Genomic DNA, 19,586 nt, shown 5'->3' with positions numbered 1-19,586 from the left:
ATACTCTTCCGGCGTCGTTGCCTCCACATCCCACGTTAGTGCGATGCTCCTGTCGGCCTTGGAATAGAGGGTTCGATGCCGACTTTTCTTGCAAGAGTAGCAGCTGTCTCAAGCCATTGTTAAAACTGGGTGTCAATCTGCTCTCAGGATAGCTTGAGGCGGTCGCCTTTGAGGTCATCAACTTGGCGGTATGCCTCGTACACATCAATGTCGTGTTTCTGTAGCCTAATGCTCAGGGGCTTTACGACGATAAGTACTTCATAGCAGTAACTTGAGTGATGAGGAAGGGAAACCTCAATACGGCATTTAAAAGCGAACACGCTTTATTTCGACTTTCACCATTCCAGTTCCATGGAGTGTTGCTGTACTGGTTTTGGAACAGTCGTTCATGGGAGATGGCCTCAAGTGTCTTGACGATAGAAGGTAACATCAAAAAATACCTCGTATGCTTCATGCCTTTCGACCCATCGTGTAGACTCAAAAGCGTTGTTTTCTTTACATCGGCAGCCTTCTTTTCTATAACTGCGCGCCAAAGCTGGTTTCGTTTAGGGGTGTTCCGGAACCCCTGGAACCCTCCCATGGGTACGCACCTGATTTAACGGGTTTTCACGCAATTCTTCCAATTTTTCTTTTCTTAAGACCAGGATGTTCTGAGGCAAATAGCATTGGGATTTGCTTTTTGGTCCTGAATTTCACGCTGCACGACTAATGATAAATGGCATCGGCCGCTGGCAAATCATGAACATGTACTACTTCTGCCCACTCATCTTCCCTTTCGGAACAGGTCTGTTAAACAGTATCTTTAGTTTCGGGGGTTGTCACCCTGAACACACCCCCTTGTTTTCTCTTTTCAGGTTTCTTGAAGTCAACTTTCGTTTCACAGAATAAACAGTCAGTTTCAAAGTTGAAGGACTTTTCAGTCTTGCGATCAAAAGAACGGCGGCTACTAGATAATTGTGAAATGATACTCTCCTGTTTCTTAGCTCTGGTGATGTTAGTTGGGTGGCAGTATGTGCGGCGGTATGTTTGGTGTACCTTTTGACCGGAGCAGGTTGAATGATGTCATTGCGCTCTATGCTTGCCCGGTTAATACCCTCCCTTCTCTTCTCACGAAGAGTTACGACGTCTTTTACGTTATCAAGTGATTTTTGGCAAATTGCGCAGGTGATTTCGTCATCCATTTTAGGATTCTTGATGGTCTAAAAAATAATTAGAATGCAACTTAGAATGTACCCAGCATACTTAATAGACCTCGTCGCGGTTTTCGATGGAATTTTTGTTCAATGAAATATGCTAGAAAATATGTTTTTCGAAAAATGTTTTGTAAAAAAATCAAAAAAAAAAACAACGAACAAAAAAGAAACAATTAGAAATTTATATTTTGGGGCAGACAATTTAGCTAGCACAGGTTTAACGACATGATTATGCAAGAAGTCGTCCTGCTTCTTTCTAATTTTTCTATAGATTTGTCTGTATGCAATTTCCCGCGGACTTCAATCCGGTTGGGAGTTACGCGGGAAAAATTATTACTGATTACAAATTGTACGGGAAAATAAAACGTGACTGGGCGCTTTGCGGGGCACAACTTGTTGTAGTTAACTGAGGGCTTTGATATCTAAAGTTTTTAATTGAGAAATGTTTATCAAATTACTTTGTTTTTACGAAAATGCTTTGTAAGAATATTTGACATCGGAATCTCGTACACTGGACACTTTATGTGTTCTTGCATGTTTTTCCGTTGTGTAAATATCAGAAATCTGATTGAAAATATTCCGCAAGTGTACAATGTCTTTTTCTAAAGAATCGCAATTAATAGGATTTACGTGTCTGTATCTTTTGTAATGATCTCGGTGTCTGTGCATGTTTTATTTATTCATGCAGGTCGACTCTTTCCGAAGACACATGTTTAGTGTGAAGAAGGATTGATCGAAAAGTGTACTAATTCAATTTACTGTTACAAGAACTACAGAATATTGTAGGTACTCTTGAGTGTGTCTTACCAAAACTGAACATTGCTGAAACACGTCTTCTAGCCATTTTGCTCGACACAAATATTACAAACGTGCAAGGCAAGCACAAACACTCCGGAGTGAAATGTATATGTGTAACAGCGAAGGCCCCAGCTCCTGCAAGACCGACTTCTAGTGAACCCGCAACGTTTTATTTTCCCACAATAATGTACAACATATTTAAATTAAATTAATTTTTTTAACATAAACGAAATCAATTCGGCAAGTGTAAACTTGGAAAACAAAAACAAAACAAAACAACACTCTACCCAAAAAAGCAGACTTAAAAATTTCACCAATATATTAAGCGTTTCGCTAATACAGTTTTTTTTTTTCACCAAAACAATATCTTCTGTTACTTAAAGTATTAGGAACACATTAAATTGAACATGTAAACACGAAATTTCATTGCATTTTATTAAGTTAAAGATCTTTACACGCGCGTTATAAGAAAATGCTTAAGTCAGCCTCGTTCCCATGCCGTCGTAAAACGGTTCTCAGAGCTTCGTAATAAATCCCGTTTTTTGGTAACTTCCCCTAATCAGATTTTTTGGGACTTTTGGTATGTTATTAAGGATACATTTTGTGAGTCTAAAACCGTTGAAATACCTTCTGTTGCAATTAGTGGCAGGTTGACCGAATTTTCTTCATAAAATGACTGGACTATAACGCGGACACAGAAGTAAGTCCCTTTACTTTGTGCATATTACTGTTTTTATTGCCTTTTTGTATCGGATTTATGAAGTTTTCACTTTTGTTTCTTAAGTTTGTAATAGCTTTAGTACTTAGTCTTACTATAGTTTTCGTTGTATTTACTTCTTAGTTTTCGAAACCGCTTTATACATCGCTTTGCTACCGTACCGCTTTGTTATCGTTTCGCTACACATCGCTTCACTTCCAAGCATTGTTAACGTCTCCACCGCTTCAATAAACTTTGTTTGGTTATCTCACCGTCGTGAACCTTGTTGCGGCAAACCGTTTTCGTAAGCGCGTATAGAAGTTCTGTTTCTTGTCGTTTGAGTAATGGCGGCACAGCGAAGCTGAACTTCGCGTTTAAAATAACTGGTCTTCCCGTTGGAATTTCGATGTAAAATTTGGCGTGGTAAGTATTTATCACTTCTACTTTCCAAAGCTGAAGAAAAAAAGGGATGCAAAATTTTGATCGTAGTGGCACTTTAACGACCGCCTGTGAGTAACGATCTGCGCTCACAATAACAATTTTTTTTCTAAATGACACAAACTTAGACTGCATGTATACAACTTGTAGCTGCTATTTCTTAGGGTCCATGCTAGACTTGTGGTTTTTTTTTTAAGCCACACTGTTTGGACGTTTGATCACAATATATTAGTTCTAATATATATTGTAGTGCTTCATCCCAGATCAGGCAATTGTGTTGTTTCCATAGCCCACAAACTCTATCCTGCCTTCTTCTGCTCTAACAAATCAAGAACGTCCTACAAATTGTACGGGAACTGTATGTTGAGTGCAGCTGTAAGTTTGAGGCTTTTGGAAGACAATATCATCCCATCATAAGGTTAAGATCTGATCTATAATTTGTTTAGCTTTGTCAAGTTTTGATTGCTTTCTTTTCTGTTGTGGATGTCTAGGACTGCAAGTGAAGGAAACCGCACTGTGTTCGCCAAAATTGCAGAGTCAATTTACAGTGATTATGGTGGAAAAGAGCGCTGTCCATGGTTTGTTGCACAACTGAGAGGCAAGTTTTTTCCTTACAGTACAGTGCTTCTAAAACAATAAAGATTTGAAGGTTTCAATGCAATTCTATCATGGGAGTTTTCTCCAATCAATAAGGTCTCTTTCTTCATGTGTAGAGACTTAATGTATCACATGTGGGAAAGGTTAGACCTCTTTAAAGTGTTTCATCAAAAGGCATAAACACAAAGGAATAAGTCCTTTACTATTTTTTAAAACACAGCAAAGTATTTGAGCTGAAATAAAAGAAATGAGCCAAGTACATTCACGCCCTTGCCCTTTGAAGCCTTGTTCGAAAGTTAATTATTACTGACAGAACTTAAGAGCTAAATGTAGTTGGAGGGTATATTCTCTCAGTGCGTCTGTTATGTACTGTATGCATTGTTTCTTTTTTTTTTTTTATGCAACTCTCATTTTAAACTTTTTGTTTCCATAGTTATTATTGATTTGTTTTTTCAAACATTTTTTATGGTAGCTCATATGGTTAAACATGTTGTTTGCTGTTCATTTTACAGAGGCCGGTAAGACCTATCACTAGTCCCACATTGAGGCAAGGACAAGAAGAATCAACTCTACAGCTGAGGAACACAAGCAAACCTGTAGGAGACAACGATGAAAAAGAGATGTAAGTTTACTTTGAAATAGCTGTACCCATCATGTATTTCTTTTGCATCAGAGTGTAATTTGTAATAAGAGATTAATTTGTAACACAAATTGAAACTGTTGCTTGTCTAGTTATGAATGCTATGTTGAGTGTAGCTTTAAAAAAAAAATGATATCAGTGGAGTATCTAGTGCTAACGGAAGCCATGAATTTCCCACTGGGTATAAGCTGTAGTAAGGAAATGGTAGTCGACCAAACAAGGCAAGGAAAATTATCTTTGACCCTGACAGGAATCGAACCCATATCACCTCCTGATTTTCACCATAATTACCCACAACTTGCTCCCATTTGGCCTCATAGCTGATCAGTAGAGCAATGATAATAAAATCTGGAGGTTGTGGGTTCAGTTACCAACAAGGTCAAGAGTTTTTCCCTTACATTGTGAGGTCTCCAATTTCTTCACTTGGGTTGATGCACAGAGGTAAATTCATGGCTTCCCTTAGCATTACAACATACACTGCAGAGTTAATTCTCTGATCTATCATTAATAGTACTAGTGTTACATCGTTCGTTAACATCAGAAATTGACATCTTTATATCTGCTCAAAAAAGAGACAACATAATATTGTTCGCCATTTTTATTTTTTACATTAGCTCAGTCTGTAAAATGTAGGGATGTTGCTAAATACCAGCTTTGGGCAAACTTCACTGTCTGAAAGGAGTGTTACAGTTATCATTGGGTAAATGTCAACAGCGCAGAAATACTTGAGCCTAATTTTAAAGGTGCACAGTCCAAAAAGAGCTGGCTGGGTTAATTAGTAGGCCTGATGAAATTTCTTTAGCTTTATTCCAGTAAATAATGTCATGAATGACAAGATATCTTTGACATTTTACTAGTGCGCAGATTCATGTATTACCTGTATGGTTTTCATGTCTGTCATGCACATCTGATCAATGCAGTCAGTTTTATATTTATTTGTTAACCCATTAGTGTGAAAATAACAAGGTTACCTTTCCACTTTCCACTATTCCACAGAAACTTGAACACCAATTGACGGCATTAGAGTGTGTAGACTGGACGGCAACAACAATGGAAGAAGTACAGGAAGTTTTAACCCCAGAATACACCAGCTCCGATGAGAGCTCGTATGAAAGTGGGTCTGACTCTCAGTCTCGTGAACTGGTGTGCTACCAAGTCAAGCACCTCTCTTGGGAAAGAACACGCCTCACCAAGGCAAAAAAGGCACTGGATACAGTGTATGAGAAAAGCTTATCACAAAGCGTACGACAATCCCTAGTTCCTCGAGAGCTTCATGAGGAGATGTCCAGTCGGGATGTTCCAGTCAATTTTGTTGAGTGGGCGGTTCGAAGAACAACACCAGTAGGAAGAAGTGTAGCCCGTATTTCTCCTTCTTCTGCCTCTTCCACTGGTGTGGTTTCTTCAAGTCGCTCACTGACACTGGAAGGGGATTGCGTTTTAGATCCCCTCCATTTTAGTACTCCCCGCAGTACAAGGCAGCAATAGGGTTTTTATATCCATATTCCTTCATGGTTTTTATATCCATATTTCTCCATGATCTTAACCCTTTCACTTCTATGATCTGAATATTAATTCTCCTCAATGACTGCCATATATATTTTTTCAAGTTCACAGACTTTGGTGTTACATCAAATAATATCACCAAGTTGATGATTTTCATTATATTCGTCACCTTTCTGGTTGATAATACATTCATAATGTAAGGAGAAATTTCATGTTGATCACTCCTGGAAGTGGAAGGGTTAATAAGTTTTGATTGCTTTTTTCAAATGAAGAAGTTTGGCCCAAGAGAGAGATTATTTCATTTAACGGAAAACTGAATATTCGAATTCAGCTATTTTCAACATTTTATGTGAATATGCTCACTATTTTGCCGTGTTTAACGTGGATATTGGGGTTATTGGAGCATTATAATTTTGTAATAAATTTACTACTCTTTCCAATAGCATGGGCCAGATGATTATGGAAAAGACTCCTCTTTTCCTTTTTAAAAGAAGTTTTATTTTAATTTTGAAATATACAAATAGATGAGATTTCAACTTCTTAAATTAAAATTATGAATTTTGTCAAATAAGTTATAAGTTCTTGAGAACTAATACTATTGAATGGATAGGACTTTTCTTTATTATGTTACAGTTCAAAGAGTTTTCAAGTAAAAAGTAAAATATCAAAATTAGTGAGATTTTTCATTGAATTTAGAAGTCAGTTTTAACCGTTACTTGTAAATAATGGACCATTCTCAAAAGGAGTAAAGTGTCTCTAACACCTCGCGAATAGCTTGAGAACAAATACTATTTAATAGATACGACTTTTCTTGATTATGTTACAGTTCAAAGAGTTTCCAAGTAAAAAGTAAAAGATCAAAATTAGTGGGATTTTTCATAGAATGCAGAAGTCAGATTTAACTGTTGCTTGTAAATAATGCCATTCATAAAAGGCGTCAAGTGTCCCTAACACCACGAATTTTATTTTTTTAGACTAAGAAGTGGGTTGAAGCCTCCACTTCCGTGAGCTGTTAAATTTTAATATCTTAGTACAGTATCACTTTATATCGGTTTTTGTACTTCGACTGATTTTTATTAATAATTATTGTCAGCTTTGATTGTTTTTTAAAGCGTACTTTTGTTAAGCAATTATTAAACAGAAATGAAACTTGTGTCTTTTTACTGATGGTTTGGAAGTAGGATCAAATTGCCCTTTCCTTGCACCCTTGCCAGAGGAGTGTAACTTCTTGAAGTTAAACCACTGACAACAGTCATGCCATGCCGTTTAAACTAAAATGCCCTAGCTAATACCGCTGTGACAGTCCGTGAAAGAAGATAAACTTTTCTGGAACAGTTAACACTGGTCAAGTCTCAGCCTTAAAATGCATTTACGGTGTTACGTAAAGCTACAAAAAGGCCACCTTTACCAGTCTATTAATTACGCATAAAGGAACGTAAATCACGTCCGTTACAGCTGCTTTACGGAACAGTAAACTTCCGTTAAATGTAACGGCTCAATGTAAAGCCTCGTAAAGGGCAGATTTACGATACGTAAATAAGCGTAAGTCTGTGTAAATCTTATCTTTACTTCAGCTTTACAGAATACGTAAATGTCGCGTAAAGGAATGTGCTATTATCAAGACCTACGGTTCACCGTAAACTTGCGTAAAGTTGAACTTTACATTTTTGGAAAGTCACGTAAAGTTACTTAAAGCACAGCATTACGGTAGCTTTACGGAATAGTAAAGTTGCTATTTCGTTAATGTATGGCGTTTTTCTTTTTTTTTTTTTAATTGATACTTTTTTATCTCTAAAAAATGCATGTTTACCCCGAATTTTCTTTTTAAATGGCAAGAGCACTTGCTAAGCTGCGTCGTAAGAGGAGAAATTGACTGTACGCATCTGCAGTGACGAGAGGGATTTTGATAGTAAGAGTAAGGAAATGACTGGGTTTTTTTTTATTAATCGTGGCTATCCACAACAAATTATTCAACAAGCTCGAAATCGCGAGGCAGTCACACCCCGTGAAGCAATTATTTCTGGGCCTGTGGATGTAGTCGTTGACCAACCTACCATTCCTTCTAGTGTTGACATACCATCCTACCAACACACTGGTCAAAAGCATCCTTACACGCAACCTCCATTTATTACGAAACGGACCCGGACACCACAGCGATTTTTCAAACTTTGCACATTTTATCTGCCTATCGTCGCGATAGCAATCTGCGTGACTCCCTGGTTAGGAGTACCCTTCATGACACGACCGTTGTCGATGATGACCGTGGAACATTTTCATGTGGCCGATCCCGGTGTAATATTTGCACTCGTACGAACGTCTCAGCATTTGTAGACAGTCCTGGGGGACGTATAACCATTAGCGACAAATTCACGTGTACCAGCAACAACGTAGTCTATGTCATCAAATGCCGAGCTTGTAGCAAACTATACATTAGCGAGACCTGTAGACGTCTGGGAGACAGATTTCGTGAACATCTACGTTCAACTAGAACTGCTAACACGGACCTCCCGCTTGCACGCCATTTTAAATTACCTGGCCACTTCACTGAGGACATGCTTGTTTCCGCAATCCGGTCAGGCTTCCAAAGCACTTTGGACAGACGCCATTTTGAGGCCAAACTCATATTTAAACACCGGACTTTGCATCCATTTGGCCTCAATACTGACTTTAACTTTATTTAAGACTCTCAAATCGGCGCGCGCAAGTTACATCACGTATCAATTTAAATTCATTTTTTTAATTTAAATTTGTTTCGTATGACGCGCGCGTTTTATTCAGTTGCAACATACCACTGATGAAGAGGCAGCAGCCTCGAAACGTCTGGTATTTTATTTTATATTTTGCGCTAGAATACAACTTACCACTATTTTTATCCACCAAGTGCACAACACAGTCTAAACAACATTTTGTTTCGTTATTTTAAATTACCTGGCCACTTCACTGAGGACATGCTTGTTTCCGCAATCCGTTAAGGCTTCCAAAGCACTTTGGACAGACGCCATTTTGAGGCCAAACTCATATTTAAACACCGGACTTTGCATCCATTTGGCCTCAATACTGACTTTAACTTTATTTAAGACTCTTAAATCGGCGCGCGCAAGCTACATCACCTATCAATTTAAATTCATTTTAATTTAAATTTGTTTCGTATGACGCGCGCGTATAAGGAAGACACAAACATAGAGTGACCAAAAAGAGTAAACTGCTTATTGTCGCGTTAAGCAATATCTACATTCCATAGGCCCGATTGGTCTCAGTCATTACGCATGTGGTTACAAGTGACCTGGGTAAGAAATTTAAAAGAAATGTAAGGGCAGATGATGATCCATGATATATGCTACTTAAGTTGTTTAAATAGAGATCAATTTTGGATACCCTAAATTGGAAAAAAAGGAGTATTAATTAGTATACCATTTTATTTTTCTAAATTTAATGGCTTTTTCTTACTGCAAGGCCATAAAAAAATTTGCATAAGGCGTCTCAAAAGTAGCACCCCTGCTTGAGTATAAGTGCTACCTTTGTAACCAAAAACTGAAAGGTTGCTTGGAATTTTTTGACAACTAAAATTAAAAGTTAAAACATTTATCGGAAATCCATTTGTATTAAATAGTCTTCTTATCCATTTTGGTTGTTACCTCATATTATTTACATATCCTTTTCTATTTTCTCTTTTTTTTCCTTTTATGGTTATGTGTGTCTCTGCTCTCAGTTACATTAAAGACATGACTGATTAATCCGGGTCAGCAAGAGCTTTTACCCCGTTTGGTTGACAACTCATCAGTTCTCTGGTTATGGCCGAACCAGACAAATATCTCCACGATATTGAATACTCTTTTAAAGACCTAAGTATAGAAAGTATGTAGACGCAATTTGGCGAAGTTTCGAGCCTGTTTAACGGATTTTTGGCCATTTGTGATACTTTCGTGATTTGTCCGCCATTTTGGATTTATGCTGAGGAGTTCTGTGTGTAACATTCCTTATTTTCTGTCTCTTAACAACGTTAACGTATAAGAAGACGCCGAATGGCCTTACATTTTGCCTTACATTTTGCCACGTCAACATCGCAGTTGCGATGCATCGTGCGGAAATGCTGGCTTAAGCCCGCTCCCTCGACGAAAAAATTTACCAAATTGTGATCCTCAAAGCATTTAAAACATACTGTTTTACTGTTGTGTTTCGCCATTTGAAACGGTCGCTCAGAAAGAGAGAAAATTTCCTGTTCTTGTGGTACTGCATGCTCCGCCATTTTGTAAATATTCATAAAGAAGCAGAGTTAGGCCCAGTCTCCCTCGGAAATCGGGCGCCATTTTGAAAACATTATCTGGCAGAGGCTCCCGCCTTTTCCCCCTTCACTTCTTCCCTCTGCGCGCGCCCGATTTTTTATTTCTCCCGTTTTCCTTCCTTTCCCCTCCTTTTTTCTACGTTTCCCCACTGATGGAGCCTCTGCGGAGGAGAGAGCGGCAGTACGAAAAAAGGATGGAAAGGAGTATGAGCCGGATAGCTTGGCGGTAATGCAAGCCTCGCTCGACCGACATTTAAAAAACCTTGGCCGCCCATACAGCATTTTGCATGACCGGCAATTCCAGCTTTCCAGACAACAACTCGAAGCAAAAGCAAGATACCTCAGGCAGAAAGGAATGGGCAAACGAAAACACGCAGCAAATGCACTCAGAGAAGATGACGAAGAACATCTCTGGGAAACGAGACATATTAGAGAGCATTCCGCACAAGCCCTTGTGAATGCAAAGTTCAAAAATTTAACGGAGCATTTCGGTTCGACAAGAACACTATTCAATGCAAGTGGAGGATTTTAGCCTGATAACAAACCCTGATAAATTAGTGCGGTACGTGGCTTTCTAAGAGGGACCTACCAAAACCAGACAAGGAGGTCTTCGAGTCACTAACAGAGCTGCTCAGCCTAAGATGTTTGCAACTGGCGGTGAACGGTGCCCAGTAATGTTATTTGAAGAGTTATTGCATCGAAGACCTCCTGATCTAAGAACCACCGGTCCGTTCTATCTGGGAGTCATTCCAAAGCCAAAGACCGATGTCTGGTTCAGTAGACAGCGAATGGGAAAACACAAAATTGAAAACATTATGAAAGTTATGGCTGAGAAGTCTGGTTTGTCAGCAGAGACTGGAAAAAAGATCTCCAATCATTCAAGCAGAAAAACCTGTGTACAGAAGCTGAAAAGTGCTGGCGTCCCAAGAGATAAGATCATGGATGTGACGGGACACAGGAACATTCAAAGCCTGAATTCTTATGAAGGAGATAATGAAAACCAGTCCAGAGAATTGTCCAATATTATCAGCGGTATAAAACCAAATAATAGAAAGCTGCCCCTTCAGCCCTCAAAAATAAACCAGAGTCAGCAACAGTCATTGACCATTCACAATACCTTCACAGGCACCGTAAACATCTATGGCGGCTTTCCACAGCACACGAAGGATTGCAGAAAAAGGATGAGTAGACCTCTTTGATTCTATTATTGGAACCCATGCTATGACATTCTGATTACCATGATGTTTTTTTTTTTTTTTTTGTAATCTGTTTAATTTTATTTTAACACACGTTACAATACTTAAAGAAATTTAATTAACTAATTACAGTTTACAGCTTATCTACAACATACCAAGAGAAAACAAAGGGAAAGTTACAATTTACAAAACACTGCTCGGAATAAGTTACTTAAAAAGACGAACTTATTTATAACAACTTACAAGAACTTATTTACAAAACACTGCTTTCAAACCTACGATTCGCAACTAGTGAATAACACATGAAGAAGGAAAGAAAAAAAAAAAAAAAGACCGAAAGATTATTATGAAATAAATAGCAAATTTAAGGAGACCAACCTAAATGTAGGATATGATAAGGTTAATTTAATTTTCTACTAGGTGTTTAAAGCTGCTACTAACTTTTCCCATTTTTTAAAATGAGTAGCGAGTTTATCCCTCTCCCTCGCAATATGGAGTTCGATATTATAAACACGTCTTATTCTGGCAATGAAGCCTCTCAACGAAGGTAAACTTCCAAGGCATTTCCTTACATAAATATAATATTTACCTAAAAGCATAACATGATTAATTAGAAAGAAATCTTCCGATTCTTCAAAAATTCCTAAAAACAAACCTATCTCATTGAAGGATTCTAAAACAATGTTATATTCTTTGAGCCAGGACAAGACTTCTTTCCAAAATTCAGAAGACACTTTGCAACGAGAGAGTAAACGTTCTAAGGATTCTGGTTCTTCATTGCAAAAAGTGCAATTTGGAGATTGCGAAAGGCCGAAGCGAAATAACTGGGGCTAGCTGTCATGGCGGCTAGTACGTTTCTTTAACTGTCCAACAAACTATGGCGTTTTCGTGACATTGATGATTTTTAATTGTACCGGTTTAGTATTGAATTACTTCCTATTGACTCGTGGAAGCTGTTTTCACAACAAATTAAGTTTCTCGGACCAAAGAATGCCTAAAAATCAAGAAAAGAAACGTGCACGTGGATCAAGTTCGTCCCCTGAAGATGAAGTGACAGACAGAATGATCCTGGGAAAGCTGTCCAGCATCTACGCAGACATTAAAGCATCAAAGGACGAACTGAAAAGTGAAATCCAGGCAGTCAAATTAGAATTAAGCGAAGTAACGAAGTCGCTGAACGCTGTATGGGAAGAAGTACAATCACTTAAACAGAAGAACAAAGATTTACAAGACCAGTGCGACACCACTACCAGAGAAAATAGCAAACTAAATGAAGATATTAGCGCTCTTATTAAGATGGAAGATTACTTCAGGCGAGAAAATCTTCGTTTCTATAACATTCCTGAAAATCCTGGAGAGAGCAGTGTGGAGTGTTCGCGTAAAGTAATAGATGTTCTACCTGAACTCGGCGCCGACCCAGATAATATTTTGTTCCACGCAATACATCGAACGGGAAATCCAAGAAATACAGCTTCTTCGAACAGTGCTGTGAGCAACGAAGTTTCGACAGAGTCAAGAAAAGGGGCATCACGACCTGCACGTCCACGACCAATTTTGTTTCGTTTCGTCTCAAGAATGGATAGCGATTGGGTTTGGGAAAACAGAAAGAAAGTTATGGACCGTTCTCGCTTCTCATCTGTATTCATTGACAAAGATCTATCCGCGGAATCAGCAAGGCAACGTGGAAAGCTCCGCGCCGCATATAGGAAAGCCAAGGAACTGAAAATCGGTAAAGTTTTCATAAAAGGTAGAAATATATCAGTCAATAGTACTGTCTACTCAGTAGACAACCTGCCGGACTATCTTTTGCCACGGCAACATGTCAGTGATTAGCTAACATCCAAGCTTACCTAAATCTTATTAGTCTTAGCATTATTAGCTTATGGTTTTTCTTTTCAATAATTTTAATTTCGCTAGTCAGTTGATGAATTATTTATTTGCGTAAGGATCATTATCTATATATACATATATATACTTAAATATTTTTGTTTTTCCGGTCAGTTTTTTGTCTTTGCTTGTGTAGACTTTGCTAAAATTTACATAAACTACTTCACCAGGCTAAAATGCATTAATTTGCACGCCATAGTTTGCATTTTCTCTCAAATAATAGTCCGGAGCCCTCGAGGTCGCACTAAAGGTGTGAATCTTGCGAACCTTTTTAACAACTTGAACAACTTCGGCCTTGACAGATCTATGTTTTCTTATTTTTTTCGACCTTTTCATACTTGTCTGAATGAATGGTTATCTCATTTTATATGTAGCTCACTACATAGCTTTTCCAACCGGCTTATACTCCTTTCATCCTCGCAATATGATGTCTAAAAATATTAATTTCAAGTTTGTATCTTTAAATGTCCGAGGGATTCGTTCTTTTGAGAAGCGAAAGGCCGTGTTTAATGGGTTTTATAAATGTCAGGCTGATATATGTTTTCTACAAGAGACCTACAGCACTCCAGAAGTTGTTAACATATGGAAAAAACAAGGGAAAGGCGAACCTTTTTTCTCACATGGCAGTTGTCACAGTAAAGGCACAATGATTCTCGTCAAGGAACAATTAGATTTTAAATTAATTTCGTCAAAAATTGATCCACTAGGCCGTTACATTTTTCTAGAAGCTGAGATTCAGGACTCACCCTTCGTCCTTCTGAATATTTACGCTCCTAATAAATGTGCGGAACAATGTGTGTTTTTTAGCGAATTATCGGAGGAACTTACAGATTTTGTCACGGACGCAGACAAGTCCGTGGTTGTTGGGGGGGATTTTAATGTCATTCTTGATCAAGACCTTGATGGTCGAGGCGGAAATAAAAAGAGAAAGGATTCTGTGCAATATGTAGAAGATATGATTATCGAACATGATTTAGTAGATATATGGCGTATCCGTAACCCCACTGGCACGCGTTTCACTTGGCGTCAAAAATCACCGTTAATACAAAGACGCCTAGATTATTGGTTAATGAGAATTTACAAGAAGACGTTGAATCGGTAGAAGTAATAACCGTAATTAGATCGGATCACTCAGCCATTGCACTATCAGTTAATTGGCCTTGAAGAAAACGAGCGGGGACCAAGCTTTTGGAAATTTAATTCTACTTTATTACATGACCAAGAGTATTGTGACCTCCTTCGTGTGGAATATAAGAACTGGTTAGAAGATTTTAAAGAAGTAAATGATAAAAGAGTTCTATGGGACCTTATCAAATATAAAATAAGACAGCGAACAATTCTTTATAGCAAAGCCAAGGCCCGCAAAAAAAGAGAAAAAATAAACCAACTTGAAGAAAATCTACGAAACTGCGCTACCAAATGCGACAACAACCCCTCTAAAGAAAACTTAGAAGAGCTGGAATGCCTACATGCAGAATACGACCAGTTGTACGACTATATTACTTAGGGAGCTATTATTCGCTCCCGCGCAACTTGGTACGAGCTAGGAGAAAAAAACAATAAATATTTCTTGAATTTAGAAAAATCAAACAAGAAAAAGAGTAGTGTCCGTAAAATATTCACCAGGGATAGCAAGCTAACAAACGACCCCAAAAAGATTATGGACGAGCTGGAATCATTTTATGCTAACCTTTATGACGGTAGCAGTCGCCCATTACATTTAACCACTCCCACGTTCTTACATGTCTCTAGGGGGTTTCCTGCATTAACAGATGACTTGAGGAAGATTTCTGAAGGGAAAATAGGTTATAGTGAATGCTTCAGTGTGTTGGGAACCTTCCCCAAAAATAAAACCCCTGGAAATGACGAAACAAGCCATAATAACTTTAGTAGAGAAGAAAGGGAAAGATAAAAGGATGATTTAAAACTGGCGTCCCGTATCGTTGATTAATGTTGATGCGAAGATTGCTTCTAAAACGCTAGCAAAACGTTTGGAAAAGGTTTTACCTGAAATAATACACTCAAATCAAAACGCGTTTGTTAAAGGAAGATCTATTTTTGATGCAATCAGAACAATTGATGATGTGATGGAGTACACCAAAGAGAAGGAACTATCTGGAATTTTAGTGGCTATTGGCTTTGAAAAGGCTTTTGACACGCTCGATTTTAATTTTTCAATAAGAACACTACATAAGTTTACTTTTGGCCCTTCTTTTATTCAGTGGATTCGAACACTGTGTAAAAATATATCGAGTTGTGTAATGAACAACGGTTTTACAACAGGCCCTTTTACGTTGAGCAGAGGGGAACGTCAAGGCGACCCACTTTCTCCCTATCTTTTTATAATTGCGTTAGAAACTCTAGCTATTAAGATTAGAAACGACGAATCAATCAAGGGCCTTAGTATTGGAGGGGAAACCACGAAACGTTCCTTATTTGCGGATGACATGACTTGTTTTTTGCGTGACAAAGAATCTCACATCTCCCTCTTCGCCATTCTGGAATCCTTTGGATCATGTTCTGGTCTGCGTGTAAATCACGAAAAAATTATAGCGCTTGGCAGTAATATTCTAGACGAGAAGGATTTTAATGACCATAAGATTTTTAAAGTTATCAAGATCTTGGGAGCTTATTTTGGTTACGACGAAAAACAGAGAAACGATTTAAATTTCCGACAAACATTAAAATCTCTTAAGAAAATCAATACATATGTGGAAATGGAGGAACTTATCTATTTTGGGTAAAATCCAAATTATCAAAACTTTTACAATTCCCAAGTTATTGTTTAGAGCATCGGTTATTCCGATACCAAATGATCTTGTAAAAGAAGTCAACTCGATTTTCTACACTTTTATTTGGAATGGAAAAGATAAAGTCAAGCGCTGTGCGCTCATCTCAAATATTGATAAAGGTGGACTGAAGATGCTGGATATTGAGTCTATGATCAGTGCAAGACGAGTCATTTGTTTAAAAAAACTCTTAGAGGACTACCCTAGTACTTGGAAATCGTTTTTAAATAGTTGTATTTTTTTCGGCTGGTGGGAGTCTAATTTTTGCATTGTGACTTTGACACCGTCAAATTAAAGACTCAGTTCCCGAAATATTATAAAGAATGCTTTGACGCATGGTCAGGTTTAAATAATAGAAAGCCCGTCACTTTTAATGATGTTATGAACGAGATCATTTGGAATAATAGGTTTTTATGTATTGATAAAAAGTCTAATAATAATAATAATAATAATAATAATAATAATAATAATAATAATAATAATAAGTCCGTCTATAGAAGTGATTTAGTTAACTTGGGAATCATAAAGGTAGGCGACCTTATTACGGATAACAATCTTTTCCTCCACGAAGATCCTTATATGACGATCTCTCCTGAACAACGTTTCTTTATTATGAGAGTTGTTCACTCTCTCTCATCGGACTGGAAAACAATTATTAGATCTTCGATCTGTAAAAACGATAAAATACCAATCCCTCACACATCGTACATTAAACTTAACTGTGGCTCTTTCCCTATCTCAGATGTCACCTCTAAACAGATATACGACTCTTTTTTGTGCAAAAAACAAATCCCTCCGACAGCCCAACAAAAAATATCAGACAAATACCCAGACACGATCATTAATTGGAAAAAGGTTTATTCTCTTCCTTTCCGTACTACACTTGACTTCAAATTGAGAGAATTTCAATATAAAATTCTAAACAACGTTGTCTTTACAAATGATTACCATGATGTAATATTTGTAGAATTGATTTGCTACCTTTTAAATTTGCATATTAATTGAAGTCATTGTTTTGGTTATTTTTTTTGTGATGCTTCTTCGAGCCATCCCTCAAAATTGATATTTGAGATACAATTGCAGTCATTGCACATTAAGAATGCTTTGATAAGACATTATCATGGTAATTTTCATACAAAGTTGTTGTGAATTCATACTTAAATCATTGAATTGTATTGCAATATTCTTTAACAATAAAAGTCAATAGGCCTTATCACGGTTTTCGACGCCATTTTGACGGGTAGGCAAACGGGCTTGAAATAACAGTGTTTGTATGGAAATCCGATGTCAAATAATTTTCATAAAACATCGCTTCCGAAAAATTCATGAATTGGAAACTTTTGGCACTAGAAAAAGGATGAAGAACAAAATTAGAGGGATGTAGCTGTGACAGAAAGCGTCCAGTCGTGTTTTGAACTTTCCATACATTTGTCTGTATAGCGAATCAGCCGTGAGCTGCTACTAAAAATAGTTCGCGGGAAAAAATACAGGGAAATGTATGGAAAGTTCAAAACACGACTGGACGCTTTCTGTCACAGCTACATCCCTCCAATCATATTCCTAAAATCCTTTTCCTAGTAACAAAAGTTTCCAATTCATGAATTTTTCAGAAGCGATGTTTTATGAAAATTATTTGACATCGGATTTCCATACAAACACTGTTATTTCAAGCCTGTTTGCCTACCCATCAAAATGGCGTCGAAAACTTCGCAAGCCTCGTTGGCTATTTACCATCTCATATCCAACGCGCGATCATGGAATAATTGTTAAATATAATAAATAGGTAATACGACTACATGCTTGTCCAATTTGGAAATAATTGGATTCAAAAAATTCCTCGGACTGCCAAATTTTGGCAGTCCTCGGAATTTTTCTCATCCAATTATTTCCAAATTGGACAACATCTAGTCCTATTACATATACTAACTCCACGCTATAACTCTATGAAGATAACTCTAATAGTAGCTGTCCCCACAAATTAGGCGACCTCATTGAAAAACTGGCAAAGAAGGAAGCATTTCTCGCTTTAAATGACCACAAGACTAATTTCCACGACCATCCAACGTGCGGCCTTATTAACCCCTTCAAGTCAGGATCGATATAATAAGCGAATAGATCCTCGATGAAATTATCACCTCTATCATAGAACAGTTCCTTGTTAGCGGAAGTGACAGTTAATTTCCCACATCCAGAAAAGAAACAAGGACAACTGTTTCAGATTTGTTAACATCGCGTTTACGGCAAACGGCAAACGCCAGGCTAAAATTTTCTCTTTGATGAGAAACAATGAGGCTTTTTTGGTATAAGCTTATCTCCACCCAGTCGGCGACAGCTATCGAAAAAACATGAAAAAGAGAGAAGTGAGTTCGAGAAACACAAGTTTATGCACTTTAGAACAAACTGCGGCTTGACGTTTCCCGATTGGCGTTAGCCGTAAACGCGAAACTAAATCTCTCTAATCCCTGGAAAACCTTATTCCAGAAAAAAAAAATAAACATATAAGAGCCGTTGTCCAACAAAACTGGGCAGACGTCACGGATGGGGTTGGCCGATTTCCTTCATTTATTAGCTTTCTTCTACTTTCGGTCAGTTGTGTTGAAAGGCAATATTTTTATATCCAAACACCTTATAGTTTTCGAGATCCCCCCCTCCCCCCCCCCCAAAAAAAAAAATAATAATAATAATAAAATAAAAAAAAATCGACCGTTACGGACGAGACATCCGGTAAAATTCAAATGCTTAACTGCGGGTAACACGTTGACAAATTACTCGCTCCTCAAATTCTACCAACTTCGAGAATCTCTTGTTTGGATAGTTTTTCTCTGATTCTAAGTCATATCTCAAACTTTCCGCCGGGATACGTTTATTACCTTCAGAAAGGAGAAATGATTTGCACTGGCTTAATAAAACTCAAAAGATAAACATGTATGCTTATCAAATTTTCGTAAAATCGTTTTCTCAAAAAGGCGGTGGTTTATGGTAAAAGAAAATGGTTCTAAGAAATCATTATATTATCATCCCCTATACACAAATAACGAAACTGAAGTTTGGGACCTACAAAATCAGAAGCGCTTTCAACTTTCATTTCAGGTGCATTTTATCCGTAATATTGGACAAAATAACACGTCACGCCAATGTCACGCACTTTTTGTTTAAAACAAAACATTGGCAAATTAAATTTAAGCTGTGGGTCTTACCCTGACAATTTAATCGGTTGCCGCAATAAGAGCCTCAATTTGTATTTAGAACCATAAACTTGTCAATTAGTTCGCTTCTCCAATATATATTTTATTTCTGAGTTTTGGTATGTTTATATTCGATTCTCACTGTACAGCTTTGTCGAACCTTAGTTTCTGAGAGTGATAACGATTCTTGGTTTGACAGTGATTAAACCCTTATAAAAAGCGCTTAGTCCATTTAATTTCTTTGGGTCTAAATGATACTGAGAATCTGAAATGGCTCAACAATCAACGAAGGAAATTGCCTGTATTAGTTAAACAGGTATTGATGTCTCAACTAAGCTGTTAATATTTTTTAAAATTTGCCTTTCGTAATCTAAAAATTTC

At 37.6% G+C, this 19,586-nt stretch overlaps 1 protein-coding gene and 1 pseudogene across 2 annotated transcripts in view; both read left to right on the top strand.

Annotated features, from left to right (window-relative positions):
• The window catches only part of LOC146454870 (uncharacterized), a 234,341-nt gene that overhangs the window by 91,652 nt on the left and 123,103 nt on the right, over positions 1-19,586 (top strand). The gene's annotated exons all lie outside the window — the stretch shown is intronic.
• On the top strand, positions 3,971-7,019 carry LOC146454877 (uncharacterized; annotated as a pseudogene). The gene is made up of 3 exons (XR_014859155.1): positions 3,971-3,979; positions 4,259-4,345; positions 5,360-7,019. The product of XR_014859155.1 is annotated as an uncharacterized LOC146454877 (transcript).

This window comes from Pavona decussata, unplaced genomic scaffold (assembly GCF_977016875.1).
Source record: "Pavona decussata unplaced genomic scaffold, jaPavDecu1.1 SCAFFOLD_299, whole genome shotgun sequence".
In the NCBI taxonomy this organism is placed as follows: domain Eukaryota; kingdom Metazoa; phylum Cnidaria; class Anthozoa; order Scleractinia; family Agariciidae; genus Pavona; species Pavona decussata.
This window is presented reverse-complemented; position numbering and strand designations above follow the sequence as displayed.